At 37.2% G+C, this 21,918-nt stretch overlaps 1 long non-coding RNA gene across 2 annotated transcripts in view; it reads left to right on the top strand.

Moving 5' to 3' along the window:
- The window catches only part of LOC309796695, a 217,333-nt gene extending 197,204 nt beyond the window's left edge, over window positions 1–20,129 (top strand). Inside the window, exons 2-3 of one of the 2 annotated variants that reach the window (XR_014292489.1) lie at window positions 7,549–7,758; window positions 19,468–20,129. This is a non-coding gene — a long non-coding RNA (uncharacterized lncRNA). Of the gene's footprint in view, window positions 1–7,548; window positions 7,759–11,205; window positions 11,543–19,467 lie in introns of those variants that run through there. The other variant, XR_014292490.1, reaches the window with a different exon arrangement.
- The last annotated feature ends 1,789 nt before the right edge of the window (window positions 20,130–21,918 follow it).

Below are 21,918 nucleotides of genomic sequence, written 5' to 3'. Positions count from 1 at the left end.
AGTAGACTGAGGCTTTCAGACAGCTAATCTTTGGGGGAGCTGAGGTCTTATCACATTTTGAACCCAGAAAAATCTTTCCTGTAACATATTTTTTAAAAATCAGGAGATGCTTTGTCTGGGAAGATAGCAGGAAGAGGCAATATAGGATTTAAGAGTATAGCCTCTGGAGTCAGACAGAGTTGTCCTTGGAAAGGCACAGATAACATCCTTTTTTATCTGTCTCCTTTTTTTTTGATTTTTATCTCTAAAGAAATTACTCACATGGAAGTGAGGGCCTCTGAAATCATGTAGGACCGTAATAGCTTTACTTTCCTCTTCCTAAAAAAGCACAGAAACCTTTTTGAAGTAAAGGGCATCATATTAGCTATAGGCACTGGTTTCTGCTCCTCTTCAGAGCTAAGCTACCTAATTGGGTTTGCACAGAGCATCAGGCATGTATGTGCCTTAGTCATGGAGGGGAGCATGAGAACCTGCAGAGGGCTTCCTCTGAAATAATGATTTTGATGATGATAAGAAAATTATGTTCCTATAGAAGCAGCATTTATTGAGAGTTTACCATGTACCAGGTATTCATAAACACATTTAGTTTTGCAAAAACTTTGAGTTATTACTGTTATTCTCATTTTTACAAATGAGTGAACTGAAGCCCAGAGAGACTAATTAACTTGTCCCAAGGCACGAAAGTAGGAAAGCTACAGAGGAGAATTCACATTCAGTGTTATCTTACTCTAAAACCCATGCTTTTTTTTTTCTTTTTTATCACAGTAGGCTACTTATAGACCTACATGACTCTTGCATATTCTATACTCTGTCTTACCTGAGGTTCACACATAGATAAGGAATCAGACTGGATCTCATTTGCATGAATAAGGTTCCAGATGTCTAGCTGGAAAAAAAGACATATTTATTATTCACTCACATTCAGAGCCAATTGAACAGTAAATACAGTGGCCGGAAGATAGAGATCAAACTGTCATGTTTATTACTAAGTTATATTTGAGGCAGTGGCTTAGCATTCCTCCCTCCATCTTGGAACTGCTCACCCGAAGGTCAATTTGGTTTTGCAGAGGATACCATTTACCTAGAGTTGTTGCTGTACACTGGTATCGTGTGAAGAGGGAAGGAAAATGCTTACAGGTTTAGACTATTGGCCTACCAACGTAATTTTGGACCAGTGGCTGTAGCCCACCTACCAGGAAACTCACTGCATCTCAGTGGAGAGGAGTAAGGGGTGGGGCAAGAGGCCTCAAGATTGAATCCCTCCTCAGGGAAACCAGAGCGTTGAGGAATAAACACTCCCTCTAATATCTCCGAAGTTTAGAGATTTTACCCAGTGACTCATACATTAAAAATGATAGATCAAGGCTACAGTCAATCTGTAGCTTTCTTTGAAAAGAAAAATAAAGGCTGGGTGAAAAGAAGCCAAAGAATTTCTTCTTGTTAGAAATATAATACTTTCTGTGGCCCAGGCAGACATGGCTTTGAGGTCAATTTACTTTTCAAATCAATGAAACCTATATAAGTGCTTCTCTGCTGAATCCTTTAGGTGTTTATATTTCATGAATAGTCAATTTCCCCAAGAAAGTCATATTAGAGAAATGCTTTCTCTTGGTCTTCCAAGAATGTATATGACCAAGCCCACTGGAATATGAAGGACAAACAGGGCAATCAAAGAAGAGAAACTGTGTAAATTTGTGTACACCTCTTTTGTCTATCACAGAAGTGAATGGATATATCTGTACAAATACATGGTAATTAAACTTGATGAGTCTCAATGAATGACATTTTTTTATAAAATGGAAAAGGAATGGCAGTTTTTATCTTATCTGTACAGTTTTTGAAAGGAATTTCATGACTGGTGTTTGCATACTAAATCAGATGTTGGCACTACAGTAATAATAATGAAGATTAATGACAATGCTAACAGTTACTCTGTGCTTTCTTGTATCAGGAACCATGCTAAGACATTTACACATATTATCTCATTTAATGCAACATTCCTATAATGTATATACTACCGTTATTCCCATTGTACATAGAAAACTAGGATTAGAGAGTTTAGGTTGCTTGCCTAAGTTTACTAGTCTAAGTGACTTAGTAAGTCATTCAAGTCTTTCTCACTTCAAAGCCCATACTCTAAACCACTATGCTATAAGTCTTCATTTGTTAAAAGACATAATTCGAACCTTCTAAAGTTTCTGTGCTTTAAAAACCCCTAGGGTTTAGGTATAATTTGTCCATGCATTTATTTATTCAAGAGCTTTGTTCATCTTTATCTAGAGCGTACAACACTAGGCCCTAGCAAAATCAGCACAGCCTCTGCCTTCATGCACTTCACCATCCAGTGCACCATTGAGACTCATCGCATCCTGCTAGGACAGCTTAGTCATCCTCATCTATCTGGATTGAAGGGACGAAGGGGCTTCGTAAAATATTACAAACAAGCTAATTCTTTAAAAGACATGCCCTCCCCTTATTCTTTACTCAAATTTGTATAAGTGAGCTGGATTCAATGACGTGAAAGCAAGTGATTCTGTATAGGAAAATCATCCCTAGGTGATGTCCTGGGTGGGAGTTCGATGCCTGCCAACTCTGGTGTAACAAAGGAGGAAGGAGCATGGTGTGTGGTGACTTGGTGCTGTGTTTTGTCAGAGGCACAGCCAGATTACTGGCTACATCACCAGGAATTTACTTAGGAGCAGATTGTTAGCTGCTGCACAGCTGTGGTGCTCCTGATGGCTGGCTTGGAAAAGCATGTGAGCCAGCCGCAACAACGGGAGAGAATTGGGGCCAAGGTGGTTTGGGGCCATTGGGTGCTGGTTTTGAGTGCCACAAGTGTGGATGGCAAATGGAACACAACAGATAAATAAAGCGCTCATGTAATAACATAATCCAACTTTCATCCCAGTGGACTGTGGCTTCTAGCCTTCGTCTGTACCTTACTGAGGAAAAACTGCAATGGTACATCTGCTTCCCACCCTCTGCCTTCATTTATTATAAACATTAACTTATAGCTGGTACTACTGATCTCCCTTTCAATACTGCAATTCCAAAACGAGATTTAAATTTTAATTTTGAATGACATTTGAAGAGTAGTGTAATCTAAAGTGATTTTCTGTTAATACATAGGCTCTAATATTAAAGGTTATTCTTTTGGTAGATGTTAATAGATCTGTTACTATGGAACATTTATTCCTTTAATTTCATGTAAATTTATATTTTATGATGTTTGCTTTACCAAGATTATATAATCCTTTTTTATTATTGAAAAGAATCACAATTATGCAAATTATTATATCCAAGGAGACAAGCAGCAATTAACTGTGAAAGACAGGCTGTTACTGTAAGAATTGTATTCATACTGAATGGAATTGTACTTAAAATAAACCTTTAATAAGAAAATTCAGTTGGTAAAGATTTTAAAGGCAAGCAGTTTGTTAAGACAAGTTTGTACTCTTTCCATAATAGTTTTGCATTTTAATATTTATAGTTTTCTCTTACTCTAGTATGCTTTCAGCCCCTGCCTTATAAAAAAAAAAAAAATGACTGCTTCAGCAAGTAAGAACTATATGCGGAAAAAATCTCACTCAGGTTTATATAACTTTAACTACTCACTCTTCATTATTAAGAAGACTGGGCAATAATAACTGTTTTACAGTTTTTTTTTAAACTTAAATGTGCTTCGTTTTTATGTTTAGCTTTTCTAAAATTAAAGCTTGTTTTCATTGTGATTCTTCAAATATATTGAGCCAGAATTTCCCTTGGGCCTACTTTTTGGTAGTGAATTGCACATAGAGGGAAGGGCTTTTACTGCTTTAAGTGGTGAGCCTCCATTTACTGCATTTCTTTTGCTACTGTCACTATTCAAAGAGTCCAACAAGACTTGGAGGTGGTTTAGCATCTGTTTAAAAGCACAGATTATTTTTTGAGGTTAGGCACTTACTTTTTTCTGTATTTTTAAAAATTGAAATATATACAATGTTATATTAGCTTCAGATGTGGATCATAGTGATTTGGTATTTATATACGTTTTGAAATGGTTACCATGATAAGTCTAGTTACCATCTGTCACTATACAAAGTTATTACAGTATTATTGAGTATATTCCCTATACTGTACATTACATCCCATGACTTATTTATTTTATAATTTTAAATTTGTACCTCTTAATTTCCTTCACCTATTTGCCCACCCCTCCCCAACCCGCTTACCTTCTGGCATCCAACAATTTGTTTTTTGTACAGTATCTATGAGTCTGTTTCTGTTTTGTTCACCTGTTTTGTTCTGCAGAATTCACATATAAGTGAAATCATACGGTAATTTTCTTTTTTGTCTGACATTTCATTTAGCATAATGCCCTCTAGACCCATCCATGTTATTGCAAGTGGCAAGATTTCTTTCTTATTTATGGCTCAGTAATGTTCCATTGTATATATATATGCCACACCTTTTTTTTTAACATCGTTATTGGAGTATAATTGCTTTACAATGTTGTGTTAGTTTCTGCCATAAAACAAAGTGAATCAGCTATATGTATACATATATCCCCATATCCCCTCCCTCTTGCATCTCCCTCCCATCCTCCTTATCCCACCCCTCTAGGTGGTCACAAAGCACCGAGCTGATCCCCTCCCCATGTCCTCAAGTCCATTCTCTATGTCTGCATCTTTATTCCTGTCCTGCCCCAGGTTCATCAGAACAATTTTTTTTTTAAGATTCCATGTATATACGTTAGCATACAGTATTTGTTTTTCTCTTTCTGCCTTACTTCACTCTGTATGACAGACACTAGGTCCATTCACCTCAGTACAAATAACACAATTTCGTTTCTTTTTATGACTAATATTCCATTGTATATATGTGCCACATCTTCTTTATCCATTCATCTGTCGATGGACACTTAGGTTGCTTCCGTGTCCTGGCTATTGTGAATAGTGCTTCAGTGAACATTGTGCCACATCTTCTTTATCCATTCATCTGTTGATGGACACTTAGTTTGCTTCCACATCTTGGTTATGGTAAATAATGCTGCAGTGAACATAGGGGTGCATATATCTCTTTGAATTAGTATTTTTGTTGTCTTTGGATACATACCCGGGAATGGAATTGCTGGATCTACTGTAGTTCTATGTTTAAAATTTTGAGGAACCTCCATACTACTTTCCACATTTGTTGCACCAATTTACATTCCCACCAACAGTGTAGGAAGGTTCGTTTTTCTTCACAACCTCTCCAACACTTGTTATTTGTTATCTTTTTGACAATAGCCATTCTAACAAGTGTGAGGTGATGTGTCGTGGTTTTGATTTGCATTTACCTGGTAATTAGTGATACTGGGCATCTTTTTATGTACCTGTTGGCCATCTGTATGTCTTCTTTGGAAAATGTCTATTCAGGTCCTCTGCCCACTGTAAAATCAGATTGCTTGATTTTTGACTTTGAGTTGTATGAGTTCTTTGTATATTTTGGATATTAACCCCTTATCAGATATAACATTTGCATATATCTTCTCCCAGTTAATAGTTTGCCTTTTCATTTTGTTGGTGGTTTCCTTCATTGTGCAAAAGCTTATTGGTTTGATGTAGTCCCATTTGTTTATTTTTGCTTTTGTTTCCCTTGCTTGAGGAGAGAAGTCCAAAAAAATATCACTAAGAATGATGTCAAAGAGCATACTGTCTGTTTTCTTTTAGGAATTTTATGGTTTCAGGTCTAACAGTTAAGTATTCCATTTTGAATATATTTTTGTATATTCTGTAAGATAATGGCCCAGTGTCATTCTTTTGCATTATCTGTCCACTTTTCCCAACACCGTTTATTGAAGAGAATGTCCTTTCTCCATTGCTTATCCTTGCCTCCTTTATCATAGATTAATTGACCATATATGCATGGGTTTATTTCTGGGCCTTCTATTTTTTTCCATTGATTTATGTGTCTGTTTTTGTGCCAGTACCATACTCTTTTGATTACTGTAGCTTTATAGTAAAATTCTGAGCATAATACCTCCAGCTTTGTTCTTCTTTCTCAAGATTGCTTTGGCTATTCGAAGTCTTTCATGGTTCCATACAAATTTTCGAATTATTTGTTCTAGTTCTGTGAAAAGAGCCATTGATATTTTGATAGGATTTAGGTAGTCTTGGCATATTACCTATATTAATTCTTCCAATCCACAAGCATGGTATATCTTTTCATTTATTTGTATCATTTTCAGTTTCTTTCATCAATATCTTAATAGTTTTCAGAGTACAGGTCTTTCACCTCCTTGGTTAAATTTATTCCTAAGTATTTTATTCTTTTCGATGCAGTTGTAAATGGGATTTTTCCTTCATTTCTCTTTTCCATAGCTCATTATTAGTGTACAGAAACACAACCATTATCTGTATATTAATTTTGTATCCTGTGATTTTGCTGAATTCATTTAATAGTTCTAAATTTTTGATGGAGTCTTATTTTATTATTTTTATCATTTTATTATTATTTTCTGTAGGTAATATCATATCATCTGTAGATAGTGACAGTTTTATTTCTTCCTTTCCAGTGTGGATGACTTTTCTTTCTTTTCATTGACTAATTGCTCTGGCTAGGATTTACTATGTTGAATAAAAATGGTGAGAGTAGGTTGACATTCTTGTCCTGTTCTGATCTCAGAAGAAAAGCTTTTAGCTTTTCTCCATTGAACATAATGTTAACTATGGGATTGTCATGCATGACCTTTATTATGTTGAGGTATGTTCCCTCTGTACTCACTTGAATTTTTTTTTTATCATAAATGGATGTTGGATTTTGTTAAATGCTTTTTCTGTATCTAATGAGATGGTCATATATTTTCTATATTTGGTCTTGTTAATGTGGTGTATCACATTGATTTTTTTTGTGGATGTTGGACTGGACCATCCTTGCATCCATGGAACAAATCCCACTTGGTCATGGTGTATGATATTTGTATTATATCATTGAATTCAGTTTGCTAATATTTTGTTGAGGATTTCTGTATCAGTGTTCATCAGGGATATTGCCTGTCATTTTTTGTGTGTCTAATGTTTTTGTCTGGTTTTGTATCAGGGTAATGCTGGCCTTGAAAAATGTTTAGAAACATTCCTTCCTCTTCAGTTTTTTGGAGTAGTTTGAGAACAATAGGCATTAACTCTTCTTTAAATGTTTGGTAGAGTTCACCAGCACAGATTATTTTAGAACTCAACAAACCTGGGTTCAATTCCTGCTATTTCCACTTATATTAACTATGTAGCCTTGGGCAAATTAATCTCTTTGAGTCTCAGTGTGCTCATCTGCATAAAGGTTTTAATAATAGAAACTGCCTCATGAAAATTAACTGAGTTAATCCAGGTTTAGCACAGTGTCAGGAATATAGTAATTACTCATACTGATAACTGCTATTATTATTACCTACCTTACTGAATAGTGTGTACTCTGGAGAACTGAGTCTAAAATAGGGACATTCTAGTAGCTCTCTTTGGTGAAAAAGCAGAGATAGAACAAAGTACCAAAGTTTGCACTGAGACTGAACTTCTTAATCAATTTGCTTACATTCAGATGATGATTTCTCACATGTGCAAGAGAGAGAAGGAGAAAGAAAAAGGCATGATGAAGAAATCTGTCATCGATTGCATCAAGTCATCCTGGGAAAAACAAGATGACTGCATATGTTCATTGGGACAAGAAAATCATAAAGCACCAGCACACTTTTTTGAATTGGCACATTCTCACTGCACCTGGGTAGTTTAACTGGAAGGAATTGCAGAGGTAGGTACATATTGTGATAATTTGCCTAGAGGCTGAATTTTAAATTGAGAGCTCTCAGGTTTTCATGGAATCTCAGGCTGGAAGGAACCAGTGAAGGAAATTCAACCTCACTTATTAGCCTGGGATCAGTGGGGTCGGGTTCTAATTTAAAACGTCAAATATAAATAGGTTGAGGACCAAGGGAGCTTGAGCTCTTCCAAACCACCATCACTACCACCACCACTACTTAACACATTCAGTTCCCAATTAATGTCATTTGAATCCCAGCTAATCACCATGAATCTTGTGGGCAGAGCAAATAATAGAGCAGAGGCAAGTCACTGTGGGGCCCAATAACAGACTTTAGAATGAAGCATATCAGGAAAAAAAACACTGAATATTTTTTTCCATTTTAATTCCCCATCCTTTATAATTTGCTGCTTGGGTCTTTAGTCCTGGCTCTGCCGCTAACTAACTCAGTGTCCATGGACAAGTCACTCATATCCTCTCTCTCTTAGTTTCCTCATCTATAAATTGAGAGGGTAGAATTTCTAAGGTTCTTTATGCTCTGACAACTTATGATTCCGATTCTAATAGAAGATTAAGAAGGTAAAGGGGAACATGAGACTAGAATGCATGAGTATGGGTGGATGAGTATGGGCAGTTCTCTGATTCCTGGAGTATGATAGTGAATGAATCTTCTCCCCCAAGAGGGTTATTCTCACATGCTGTCTCTGATTAGTAGTGGTGTGTGTGTGTGTGTGTGTCTGTGTGTGTGTGTGTAAATAGAGAAAGAGATAGAGAGAAACAAATGAAGAATCAGAGTGAGAAGATGAAGAGAGAAAGATATTGGAGGGAAGATGGGAATAGGGAAGTAACAGACTCAGAATCTTTTGAAATGTTTCCTTTTGCACGTCTATTTCTTCTGGGTCCCTGTAGGAGCTCTAACTTTAGAATCACACACAAATTTAATTAGTTTTTTCCAAATTATTAATAAATTATTCAAATCAAACCAGTTCTTCAATCCCAGTAAGCTTCCCCAGACAACTGCTACCACAGAAAACTACAGCCTGATAAAAGAGAAGCAGCAGAAGTACTTTAGGGCTTCTGCTCCTCATCCATGAACAGACCTAACTATGTGCTTTTCAGCAAGACCAATTCATTAACAGAGAAAACTCTTAATAATACTGGATTAGCTACCTGAGAGACCATCTGTGCCTCTTATTCTGAGGCAACTGAGAATGCCTTGGTTGAGCGGGCTGCATCATTTTCATATAGGTCAGAGGCAGGACTTGGGGGAATTAAATATTGGAGACTTTAAAACTTAGAATGGCAGGCCTTAAAAATTTGAAAAGGTCAACCCCTCCATGAGAAAGCAATTAGCCTTTTGCAAGCACAAATCCTGGCAGAGAATGCTACATGCCTCACCCTCGCACCCCATCCTTGAGTGACTGAGTGAGTGATCACTGTGCCAGAAAGGTCCACTGTGTGCTTAGAGTTTAGGGAGAGAATCTGCCAGTATGAACTCACTGATGTCTACTTATTTCAGTTTTAAAAAAAGAATATGTCACCTACGTAAACACATTCAGCACACTTTCCCCAACTAGATATGTCCATTTCAAAGATGGAAGACAGCAAACTTGTCAGTCTTGTCAGTTTATAAGCCTTGGAAGAGAAACATGGAGCCATTTAGCTGACAGTTTCAGGAAAACAAATCTTAAAATCTTGAACTCTCAGACTTTAGTGTCTGCTTTGTGTGCTCACCTAAAATGGATCTACAAATGAAAGGATGACACCTTGTGAGATGGCAGCCCATCTTAGAGGTTCAGTCAATCAGGGCAGCCTGGTGGCCCTAACCTGATGGGGCAGAGGCCAAACTTATACTGAGTTCAGCTTCTACTACCTCTGTCTTCACGCTCTCCTCCTCCACTGCATCACCCACTTTCCTTTGCTCTCTCCCCAGCCATCCAAACATGCTCTCAGGAAGGAATGAATAACAGTTATTTAGATCTTAGTGTGAACTTAAATCAACTTGATTACCTCGTCTAGGGATTTTTAAAATTAATCCTTCCATTGACATTCTTTCATTCATTCAATAAATATTGAATAAGAGAATTATGTCATGCACTCTGCTAGGTGATGGGAATATAGACACAGTCCCTGGCATCATGGAAGTTACAGTTTAAAGGGAGAGACAGACAGTTTTTAACCTCATAAAATATATATAGTTACACACTTTGATAAATTCAGTGAAGAAAAAATTCCGGGTGCTATGAAAAAAATTAGTAGAAGGGCCTAAGAATGGGAGGCCAGGGAAAATATCCCTTGGGCAAGTTCATTGAAGTTGAGATTTGAAGTAAAGGTAGGAAATCATCAGGCTAAGGTGATAGGGTATGGATTCAAGGCTGAATATTGCTTGCAGAAGGATTAGCAGGAGCAATGGACGTGTGGTGTGAAGGGGCTTGGAAATTTCATTGAACAGAGAGAAGACTGGTAAGACTGTAGGGCTTTACTTCTAAGGAATAGGAGCTTCTGTAGAAACTTTGAAGTGGAAATCCTGCTTTTGGCTACTTATTCTCCCCTAGGATATACTGGGTCTCATCTCCATATACACATTTTCCCCCAATATAGACTATTAGGATTATATTTTTTCCTAATATAGTCTATTTTCAATTAGGCCTGGCTGATACGAGATTATATCTTGGGGCCTTTATACAGTGCTTCTTATGTGAGAACACTGTGAAAAGCATGATCATCTTTGATCCTCACATCAGTCTTATGACATAAGTATAATGACCATCCTCATTTCACAAAAGAGGAAACCAAGGCTGAGAAATTAAATGACTTGCCTAAGGTGAAAGTGATTCATATTTGGCACCAAGACTGTTCTCTCTACCTCTCTGCAATAATGTCTGCTCCAAACTGGAATTTAATTTCAAAGCTAAGTTTCATCAAATTAGGTCTCTACATAACAACAATAAATAAGAATGCTACTTCTGTTTATAGAGCTTAAAAGAGTAGTCTTAGTCTTTCAACATTTTATTGGTGAAGCAATGACTGAACTAATATGTATTAAGAAAATGCTGACCTTGCTTGCAAATGATAATATTGTGAAACTGTCAGGGAAGACGTGGCAATACCTCATTTAAAATGTTAATTATCCCCAAAGAATTATGCTTTACCATTGTTCGAAACCCTGAAAACACTTTCTGCAACCAGATTTAGTTTGTTTGCTGACCCATTCGTTAGAAGAGTACATATTCAGATGAAACATAAACTAAAGCTTTTATCTGAAGATACCAGTAATAGAAGCCTATGGCTATGTTCTGAATGTTTGTGTCCCTCCAAAATTCATTTGTTGAAATCCCAATGACCAATATGATGGTATTCAGAGGTGGGGCCTTTTGGCGGTGCTTATGTCATGAGGGTGGAGTCCACGTGAATGTGATTAATGCCCTTATAAAACAGGCCCCTGAGAGCTGGCTCAGCCCTTCCGCTATGTGAGGATACAATGAGAAATCTGCAATCCAGAAGAGGGCCCTCACCAGACCATGCTGGCACCCTAATCTCTGACATCCAGCCTCCAGAACTGTGAGAAATAAATTTCTGTTGTTTATAAGCCACCCAATTGATGGTATTTTTGTTATAACAACCCAAATAGACTAAGATACCTACCATTCAAGTTTCACTTGTCTGGAAATATTCCCATATAAGAGTAAGTTGTTCTTTCCATTTAAAGTCACATACATATTCACATAGGTGAATATGGCACATAGTCAAGCACAGGTTGAGTAATTCAAGGTTTTTTAAAACCTAGCCATAGTGGGTAGGGTTTGATGGAGAGGTATGGTTAGGTTACAGGAGTGAGAGGGCCATGGCTGGAAGGCCATGAATGGTAGGCAGGGTTGGGCCTTCTCAAGTGTTAGTGGATCAGGGCTGGCTGAAGAAGCAGAGAGGATTATGGTGGTATCAAAGACAGTGATCACAAGAAGAAAGGTCAGTGGGAGAGGCTGGTGTATAACTAAGGAGAAGAGATTAGACAGAGAAATGGCACTGGCAGAAACTAAGGCCAGAATTTTAAAATAACTCTAAGTGGATCTTATTAATGTCACAATAGAGTCTTACAGGTTATCTGAGTCAGAGGTTGCAAACTGGCTATCTGCAGGACAGAGCCAATCCAAGGAATGCTTTGTCTGGCCTGCACAGTGATGTAAAGTAATTCACGTTAGTTGCTAATGTTAAAAAATGTGAGAGAGTTTGCATACAAATCTGGATATCCAATATCTTTTGAAGAATCAGAAGGTTTGGCAAAATGGGACCTGTATTGTCTCAAAGCAATGATCTATTGGAGAAATGAGGTCAGTAGTGGCTGTTCTCTTTAAATGAAACTAGGGCTCTCCAGTTTACCTCACTTCCTATCACTCCCTATTGTTTATCCGATTCTAATGCAGTACATCAATTGCTATAACCTTCCCTCTTGCTCAGGCTATTGTTTTTCTCACAGGAGACACAATTACATGATCTGATTTACATTGCCTGCCTGCCCTTTTCATGCATCTGAGTTTGGGACCCCTGGATCTACGGAAAAACCTCTATTTTAGAGATAGTAAGGTCCAAGGAGGTCAAGGGACTTGCCCATGGTCTCACAGCTTAAAAAAAAAAAACCTGTATTGAAGTCTGACTCCTAATTCATTGTACTTGTTTCTACTACATCCTATTATGCAGTTAGGAATGTGTAGCACATTGTGGTATTTTAACTGGGAGAAGTTAGGTCTTCTGTCCTCAGTGATTTCTCTTTTCCTCTTCCTCCTTCAGACAGGGAAGAAAAACTCTTCTCAGTTATAGATTATTATAGTCTGTCAGGATGAATCTTATTTATTTACATATGCCCTATTATCCATGAACAGCCCATAGGTCTCTCAGGAAGAACCTTAGTTCCTTATGACAGAGTAAGTGATAGCAAGGGTTTGAGAGGAGACTGGGTCATTGGAGCATCTGTAATTATCTACATTGGATTTGTGCTCCTGAACCCTGCTGTCTTCTGACACCCAGATCTTAATAGCTGTGATTTTGACCAGAGTTCTTATACTATCCCTCATGAAAGCACTGGGAAAATTTCCCTCCCCGTTTCTCCTATTAATGCTTCTAAAGATAAAGATTCCCTATTGAAAATTCTGTAAGACCTATTCTCATTCCCTAAGACTGAGCCTGCATACATTTTCAGGATAAATACAAATATCTAATACAATTCACATTTCATATCTATGCTCATTCGTTGCTAATACTTTCCAATTCACCCAAGTTGGTTCGATAAAGCAGAGAGTTAAAGGGGAAATTTTTATTTGCTCCAAATTGTCAAATTCATCTGTCTACACATATCCCAGTAATGGTTAATACTTCGAGTTACATAGATTTGGATTTTGAGGTCCAATTAATTCTGGAGTGTCCATTACTTTTATATCAACAATAAAACAAATGTGAAATTTAAATTTTCAGAGTTCCTTCTCAACTTGGGAATCTAAAAAGGCTTGGAATTTAGAACTTCAATCCAAAAGCCTGTATTACTGTTCTGAACAATTTGGGTACTGGGAGCAGAGATTGGATGAAAGACCCTTAGTAGGCATCAGGGAAGAGAGAATCTGCTAATGTTTAGAGTATGAATTTATCTCGTTTTATTTCTATAAATGCCAAGGACTTTACCACCAAAAGTGTGTATGATTTATATAGCTTATAATCACAGAAGAAGAATATGAAATTGGCATATATCTGGGAAGCTGCGGGTGCTTGCAGAAATTTGTGAAATGGAAAGCAGAAACTCTCATTCCATTTAACTTAAATACAATAACTTACATAAACATATCATCCATCATAAAGCAGATGCTAATCAATGAGCCAGTCAATTCAAAATGTATTAGCCAATTCATACTGGATTTCATATACTAGGTACTGACATTAAACATTGCTCTTTTAAATTGTCTCTTACTAAACCAAATGACAAATTAGCTATAGATTTATAATAATGGAATTTAGGTTGCTAGAAACAGAATTCCTAAATTCCTGGGGCAAGAGTTCTTATTTTCAAAAAGAAAGCTTTAAAAATACCAAAAGAGTAAGAAAAATAGTGAATATCATTTTTACAACAGAGATCTGGTTAAAACAGGACTCTTAATATCAGAAATTTCAGAGCTTGCTTTGACACCAAGATAATTATCGTCTATTTGGCCCAGTCTCCTATCTCTGACTCATAACCTCACTGACTGGCTATAAAACAGAATACTCTGCTTTCTTGTTCTACCTGAGTTTTGTTTGAATTGTAATCTTTCCTATCATGAAAATTGATCAAATATGGAGATGCTGAGTTGTCTTTCTCTTCACACACACACATACACACACGCTAAGCAGAAAATCAGGCTTGAAAATTGGTTGGCTGTTTTGCCTTTAAAGTTTTGTTAATGTGTAGGTTTATCGATAAAGGTGTTCAAGAAGAGAAGTATCACTGCCCCTAATGATGTTTAGATATTACCTAAGGGCAAGACACAGGAACAGGTGACCTCTTTAAAAAATGAGGCAAGAGATTTTTCTCTTCAGGTCATTACCCATCTCCCCTTGGAAAGGAAAGTCATTTGATGTATTGGAAGAACTCAGTGAGGTCCAATATCCTGCTGTCACACATATTCAGGGTAGGTTAGTGACACTCACATAACTACCTGTGTATTTCAGCTGTTAATCTGGGACGTCAGGCCCCCCATTCATGATTTTCCCCGTGCTATTGGTAACTGCAAGTTGATTCATTTTTAAAATAACAAGAAAATGGTAAGTGAGAATATTAAAAAAAATAATCCCACCATTATGAGATAACCATTGTTAACACTTGGTTTATTTCCTTCCAAAATTTTTTCTATGTATAGGTTGTGTGTGTGTGTGTGTGTGTGTATACATACAACGGTTTAACAAAAATTGGGATTATTGTCTATGTAGGTTTGTATCCTGGTATTTTTACTTAAGAATATACTGTATAGATTTTTCCATGGCACAGGGAAACATGTTTCTTTCCCATTGCGGAGCACAGGCTCCGGACACGCAGGCTCAATGGCCATGGCTCACGGGCCCAGCCGCTCCGTGGCATGTGGTATCTTCCCAGACCAGGGCATGAACCCGTGTCCCCTGCATCGGCAGGCGGACTCTCAACCACTGCGCCACCAGGGAAGCCCGCGGGAAACATGTTTTTGACAGCTACATAATGTTTCATGACCATACATTATTTTGCAGCTCTCTTACTGTTGGAGATTTAGGTTGTTTTCAATTTATCAGCGTTATAAATAATGCTGCAATGAAGTTCATGTACATAATGTTTTGTCCACAAATGATTAGTTTCTGAGGATACATTTTTAGCAGAAATATTACTGGGTTAAGGGTATGGACAATTTTAAGGCTTTTGATATATGAAGTTGTGTTGCCCTTCAGAAACATCGTTTGATTTAACTCTAGTACCAGCAGTGTCTTTTCTCTACACTTTTTCCAGCACTAGAATGTGTATGTGTGTGTGTGTGTGTGTGTGTGTGTACAACACACACACAAATAATCTTTGTCAGTGTGGGAAAGTATAATAGGCAAAAATAGTGTTTTATTACTTTAGTATCTTGTTAGTCATTTTTCTTACTCACTAGGATATTACATTTTGGGTAAATTCTCCATCCCTAAAGATGGCTCCTGTGGAAACTACCAAGCAGTGCATCTTCTTGAATGAGGAGCAAAGAGTCTCACTGCCTGATTCTCTAATATATGCCTAGAAGGGTAGGGTTGATAATAAAAGCCATGATCTATATAACCATTAATGTATGTTAGATGTTTTAAGTTACAGTTAACCCTTGAACAACACAGGTTTGAACTGTGAGGGCCCACTTATAATTTTTCTTCAACAGTAAATACTACAGTATTACACCATCTGTGGTTGGTTTAATCTGAATATGTGGAAATGCAGATACAGAGAAACCATGTATACCCAGGGCCGACTATAACTTACACACGGATTTTTGCCTGCATGGAGGGTTGGCACTGCTGATCCCAGCATTGTTCAAGGGACAACTGCATTTCTAACTTCACCATGACATTTCAAAGGACTTTCCTCATTATACTGATGAGGAAAATAAGGCTCAGGAAGCAGGGTATTAAAATAGGCTAAAAGTATAGACATTACAGTCAAATAAGCCTGATAAATTATCTGCACAATTTACTGACTGTATAACTGTGTGTGAACACATGTAAAATGAGGGCCATTATACCTACCTTGTAGGGTATTTATGCAGATTAGTGAAATAATGAACTGCAACCTGGATCCTAATAATGCTCAATTAATAGCACTGATTATTTCTTTTTGAAAAATACATAATAATGGTAGAGATTAAATTTGCTTAAAATTTACATCACTAGTATCTACTAAATCTGAGATTTGAACCCAAATCATATCTCCGAAGCCTCATGTTATTTTTATTGGTCAGAGCCATCACAGCACTGCTTAATGATTCACAGCCAATGAAATAGCAACAATTTGAACCCCAAATACTGTGATAGATGATGAACTATGTTATTTCCATCTCTGCTTCTCCTCCTCCTCAGTCTCAACCTAGACAAGTGTCCTAGTAGGACTGCACAGACTCTGAAACACAACACTAGAGAAATCATGGTGATTTTTTTCTTCAGAAGGCTCATTCTTTACTTCCTTTGTGTTGGGTACCAAGGCTTCAACAACATTTAATTATATATTGGACAGACCACTGTAATTTGATAGCAGTTTTTTGCTTTGAAAATGTTCATTTACTTCAACATGTTTTTATGGGGTGTTAGACTCAGAATCACATACTCTTAAGTATGTGATTAAGTATGTGAAACTTTAAAGATTCTATAGTCCAAGCTCTAACCCACTGTGAGAAAGTTCTCTACAGTATCCCTGATGGGTGGTTAATCCAGCTTCAATTCAAAAGCTCACTACCACACGCAGGAGCACAGTTATAGAACCATGAAAATGAGATTAGAAGGGACCTTGGAGATTGTATGGTATATCTCCTCCTCTCACCTACAGTTATAAAATCATTGTGAATTCTGTCTCCCTGTCATTGTACAACATGACGGACCTTATACCCAGTCTCCATCAGGTCCTGCTTTATTTTTTACCCTGCCCACTCTTATAACGTTGGCCATCCTCTTTTGGATATTGCTTTGTAACATTCCCCTTTCAAATTAAGTTCCCTGAATTTAGTATAACATTGAAGAAGTCGCCTCACTAGAGTAAAAGAACATTATCACCTGTTGTTGTTGTTCTCATAAGGGAATCTACACTTTCATTATTGCAGCCTAACTCAGCATTTACTTCTTGTTGGCCATATCACATTTTAATATGTCAGTCAGTCTTTTTAGTAAACTAAAAGTCCTAAGTTCTTTTTTTACTGACTATTAATCAGGTCTCCCTGTCTTAGCAAACTTAAGTTGCCATATCAAAATACCATATACTAAGTGGCTTAAACAATAAAAATTGATTTTCTCACAGTTGTGGAGGCCAGATGTCTAAGATCAAGGTGCCAGTATGGTCTGTGTGTGGTTGAGACTCTCTTCCTGGTTTATAGATGGCTGCCTTCTCACTGTGTCCTTACATGGCAAGGAGAAAGGGAGAAAGCAAGCTCTTTGGTATCTCTTCCTATTAGGGCACTAATCCCATCATGAGGGCCCCAGCCTCATGACCTCATCTAAACCAAATTATATTCCAAGGGCTCCTTCTCCAAATAGCATCACAGTGGGGGTTAGGGCTTCAACATATGAATTTGGAGAAGGGCACAATACATCATATGAAGAACCTAGATACCAGACTCTATATATTTATTACAATTAAATCAATTAATTTAACCTTGGTAATTTCACTCCCTTCTTTCTTGAAAGGGATGAAATCATCTGAGCCTGGAGATTTAAACTTAGTTACAGTAAACTTAGTGCTCTCTCATGATAACCTCCTTGGTCATTGGGTTTTAATTTCTTCTCCCCAGTTTTTGTTCTACCTTTTCCAGTTTGGAAAACACTCTGCTTGATACAAAGTTTTATTCTTTAGTCCACTTGGCTGAATCTAAGTTACTTCAGAAATACTATTCTACTCAATTAATTCTTTCTACAAATGACTAAAATTCTCCTTGACCAGAGCATAAGTTATGTACCACTGTTAACAGTGTTAAGGAATGGTTAAAGATGTTCTTGTTACACAGAGTACAACTGTACACTTCTTTTTAGCCACTGAAGATCAAGAGAGATATGAACTTTTTATGCTATCAAAGGTCCCAGTGCAAAACTGGAGCTGCTAACATGTAATAAAGCCAGAAACAGCCATATAGGTGTTAAGGCACACTTTTATCTTGTTTTTTTTAATCTTTTTTAATCTTGTTTTCTATAAATTGTTTTAGCACTTTCCTTAGGCCTTTGATTGGTGAAATGGTATTGACCACTTACAAGCCTTCTTTGTTTCTAGCCTGGTTCCAAAGATTGTTTTACTTTAAAATCTCTGTGTCAATTATCAGTCCTTCTATGCTATATTATTTGAAATGCAGAACACTTTAAAAATGTAGACAGTCATGCATCCATACACACATGCATATGTGTTCACATGTGCACACATGCATACACAGGCACACACAAACACACGTGATATATATATATATATATATATATATATATATATATATATATATATATATATCACTTCCAAGTTTCCTATTGTAGACCAAAGCTGGCTCCAAGCTAAGTTTTGAGGGTTATCTTTGGCTCCCTTCTCCCTCTTATATACATAAATCTCCCTTCTTACTTTTGCTTGTCTTATCTAGACGTCTGTGTCCTCATATTACCGAGAGGCTCTCACAGGGAATTCAGTACAAATCTACTTTTCCTGCACAGTAAAGACTTGCTTTCCTCTCCCTCATAAAAATGTAGCAGTTCCTCTCCTTCCAAGATTTTCCGATGTTTCCCATTGCTACTCCTAGATAACCTATGCAGACACTTTAGTAACTGCTAATGGTTTTATTCTTTGTAGGCAATACACTTTTACTTAAATTGGGAATTTCTTAAGACACTGCCCTAACCTAAATGAATTGCTCTGATGGCAGGACTGTCAGGTGCTATAGGGAAAAAGGCAGACACTTCTTTGGTTCCTAAATCTGATTCACTAACTAAAGTCTTTCTACAGATCTAGCATGCTCACCCATCCAACAATAAAAATAAATACTCAATTGTAATTTTTAACAGTTGGAAATAGAAGGTTATAAGGTTAGTATGATTGATAAGAGAGGATGATAGCATCCTTGTAGAAGGAAAATTATCTTAAATGTAAGTTTCACAGATGTATAACCCTCTCAGCCATTAGTGACCTGGCTGGTTCCAAAAGATTTTTGAAACAGAGTTGAGATCAGCAAAATATCACTTTTTTGATTGTCTGACTGGTATGACCATCTCTATGATAGTAGACCTAGAAGAAACTATGACTCTTGGTTTGGTCGTTTTCCCCCAATATAGCAGGAGAGATGAGGTAGCATCTCAGAAAATAGAAAGGGGAACTTTTGGATATAATCACTGGCTGTTTCCTAATGGATTACAGATAAGAAACCCTTATGCCCTGCACTAATACTTTATCTCTAGATTTTTGTGTGTGTGTGTGTGTGGTATGCGGGACTCTCACTGCTGTGGCCTCTCCTGTTGCAGAGCACAGGCTTCGGACGCGCAGGCTCAGTGGCCATGGCTCACGGGCCCAGCCGCTCCGTGGCACGTGGGATCTTCCCGGACCGGGGCATGAACCCGCATCCCCTGCATCGGCAGGCGGACTCTCAACCACTGCGCCACAAGGGAAGCCCTATCTCTAGATTTAAAAGCTGAAATGTGAAGGTAAAAGCAAGTTAAACTGGACAAGGAAAATATTTAACAGGAAATTCAAGTAAATACCAATGAACTTTACTTATACTTGGCGTTTTCACTATTAAAATAATGATAAATAGCACTAATAAAAGAAAAATAAATTCAAACAATAAGTTACTCCTTTGGTTGTCTACAAAGTATGTCACATATATGAAAACCTAATTGTTAAGTAGGACTTTAGCTGTTGATCGATACATGAAAATAAACACTGGAACAAATGTGTGTATCAAATGAAAATTAGGCAGTGGCCCTTGACACAATCTGCTGCTCTTTCCTGGTACCTTGCCTTCCTTCTTAGGGGAATGTATGCTGACCAATTTAGAGGAAGTAAAATAAAAAGTGTTTTATGAAAGGAAAAAAGGAAGAATGGATGGAAACATAGAGAGAAGGAAGGAAGGAAGGAAGGAAGGAAGGAAGAAAAGAAAGCAAGCAGGCGGGCACACAATACAATCTAAATGAGAATTAAAGCTTTGGGATTTTTTGCTCTTTATCACTTGTTTTGAAGATGTGGAGATAGAACATCTCAGTGATTTCTGAACAAGACCCTTATACCCTTTTATCCTAATGAGATAGAAATACTTTTGCCACTCTTACTTATTTTCAAAATTTTACAAATCTTTGTTATTTTTATTCTCATACTCATTAGGGATTTAGTATACCAATTCAGACCACTTGATCCATCAAGTCTTTCAATATATTTGCCCAGCAGAAGTCAATTTTATGCCTTCTCAAGAAAGAGCATGGACCCAACACAGTTGTAACAAGGTTTATTTTTTACAAGTTAGAATAACTGAACAATTAACCAAATATAACATGTTTATCAATAGGATGGGGTTGTTCCTTTTTTACTTTAAAGCTGATTAACAAATGTTTTAAGACTTTGTGGAGTTATGAAAAAAAACTGATAAATTGCCCTCAAGGAGAAATCCCTTTTAGGTTGACTTTAGCCAACTAATAAAATCTCTGAGATATGATGCTAACACCAGAATTTGTATTCCTACATGAACGGCAAGTGAAATGATCAGAAAAGACCTGTTAGAGGAGAAAACTTTTGGCTGGGTCTTAAAGGTGAAGGCCATAAATTAATGCAGAGGAAGAAAGGATTCCACGTGAAAGAAATAGCTAGAAAACAACACAGATCTGGAAGTTAAGGGAGATGAAACATACATACATTATTTTACAGAGAATGGTTTGAAAAGGTAGAACAGAGGAATGTTTGGTGCTTCATAAGAACTTTAGATATGAGGTTGCAAATGTATAAGGATGAAAGACAGATTAGGAATTCTGAATTCAGAGCCAAGAAGTATTCCTGCACATGATAATGCAAGGGTAAGTCATTCCAGCATTAAATTACCCTGGATTATACAAAAGACTTGAGGTGTACTCATTGAAATTTTAGGAGCCACTTTCAAATTTCTTAAGTGTATAAAGCAACTGAAATCATCTCTATCACTAAAGCCGGATAATACATGAATTCTGAAAACAAATATGAAATGATGTGATAATCCACCCTACTCCCCCACCCCCAAATTGTGGAGCTCAGCCTAATTCAATGCAGGTCACAACACTATATTGATAGGGTCCACTTGCAAGGCCAAATTCATTCTACGTCCATATCAATCTGCCAACTGTTTCCTTTCAGATTTTTTTTTTAATAATCTGGTTTAGAGGTTAGAAACTATTTTTTATCTAAGGTGAAGTGAATGTTATGTTTGTTATTTACCCTTCTTGGCCAGAGCAGTTATTAGGTTCTGTGATACAAAGAAAGAGAGGTACATCTTTGACCTTGAGTGAGAAGTTTAAAACACTGTAGTCAAACAGCAGCTGTTTGGAAAATATAAAACATTTTGTGTACTGTAAATCAGTAGATTAGAATATTCAATGATCTTCAGCTGGACACCAGGCTAGTCAAAAAGCACAGGCAAGATGTATTAGAATCTAGAGGAAATGCTGAAGCAGAAGAGAGAAAAGAATAAAAGAGGCCTAACTGCAGAGACACTTCACTGCTAAAAGTTTTAAGTTAAGCCTCATGTAAAAGAATCAGACAGCAGTCACCCTATTGCTGCAACTGCCACCGTCTCCAGGGAGGGGTTTTGGTATAGTTTTCTTTACAATAATAAATTAGAGAACTGAGTGGAGTTGGGAGGTGGTGGTGGGGAGATATAGGACCTTTTCTCCTACCAGAGTAGTTCACAATCCAGAAATTTGAGAACTGTTGTTGTATTGATAGATATGACATCC

This window comes from Mesoplodon mirus (assembly GCF_964341445.2).
Source record: "Mesoplodon mirus genome assembly, chromosome: X".
In the NCBI taxonomy this organism is placed as follows: Eukaryota; Metazoa; Chordata; class Mammalia; order Artiodactyla; family Ziphiidae; genus Mesoplodon; species Mesoplodon mirus.
Note: the sequence above shows the minus strand (reverse complement) of the source record. Positions and strands in the feature narration are given on the sequence as shown.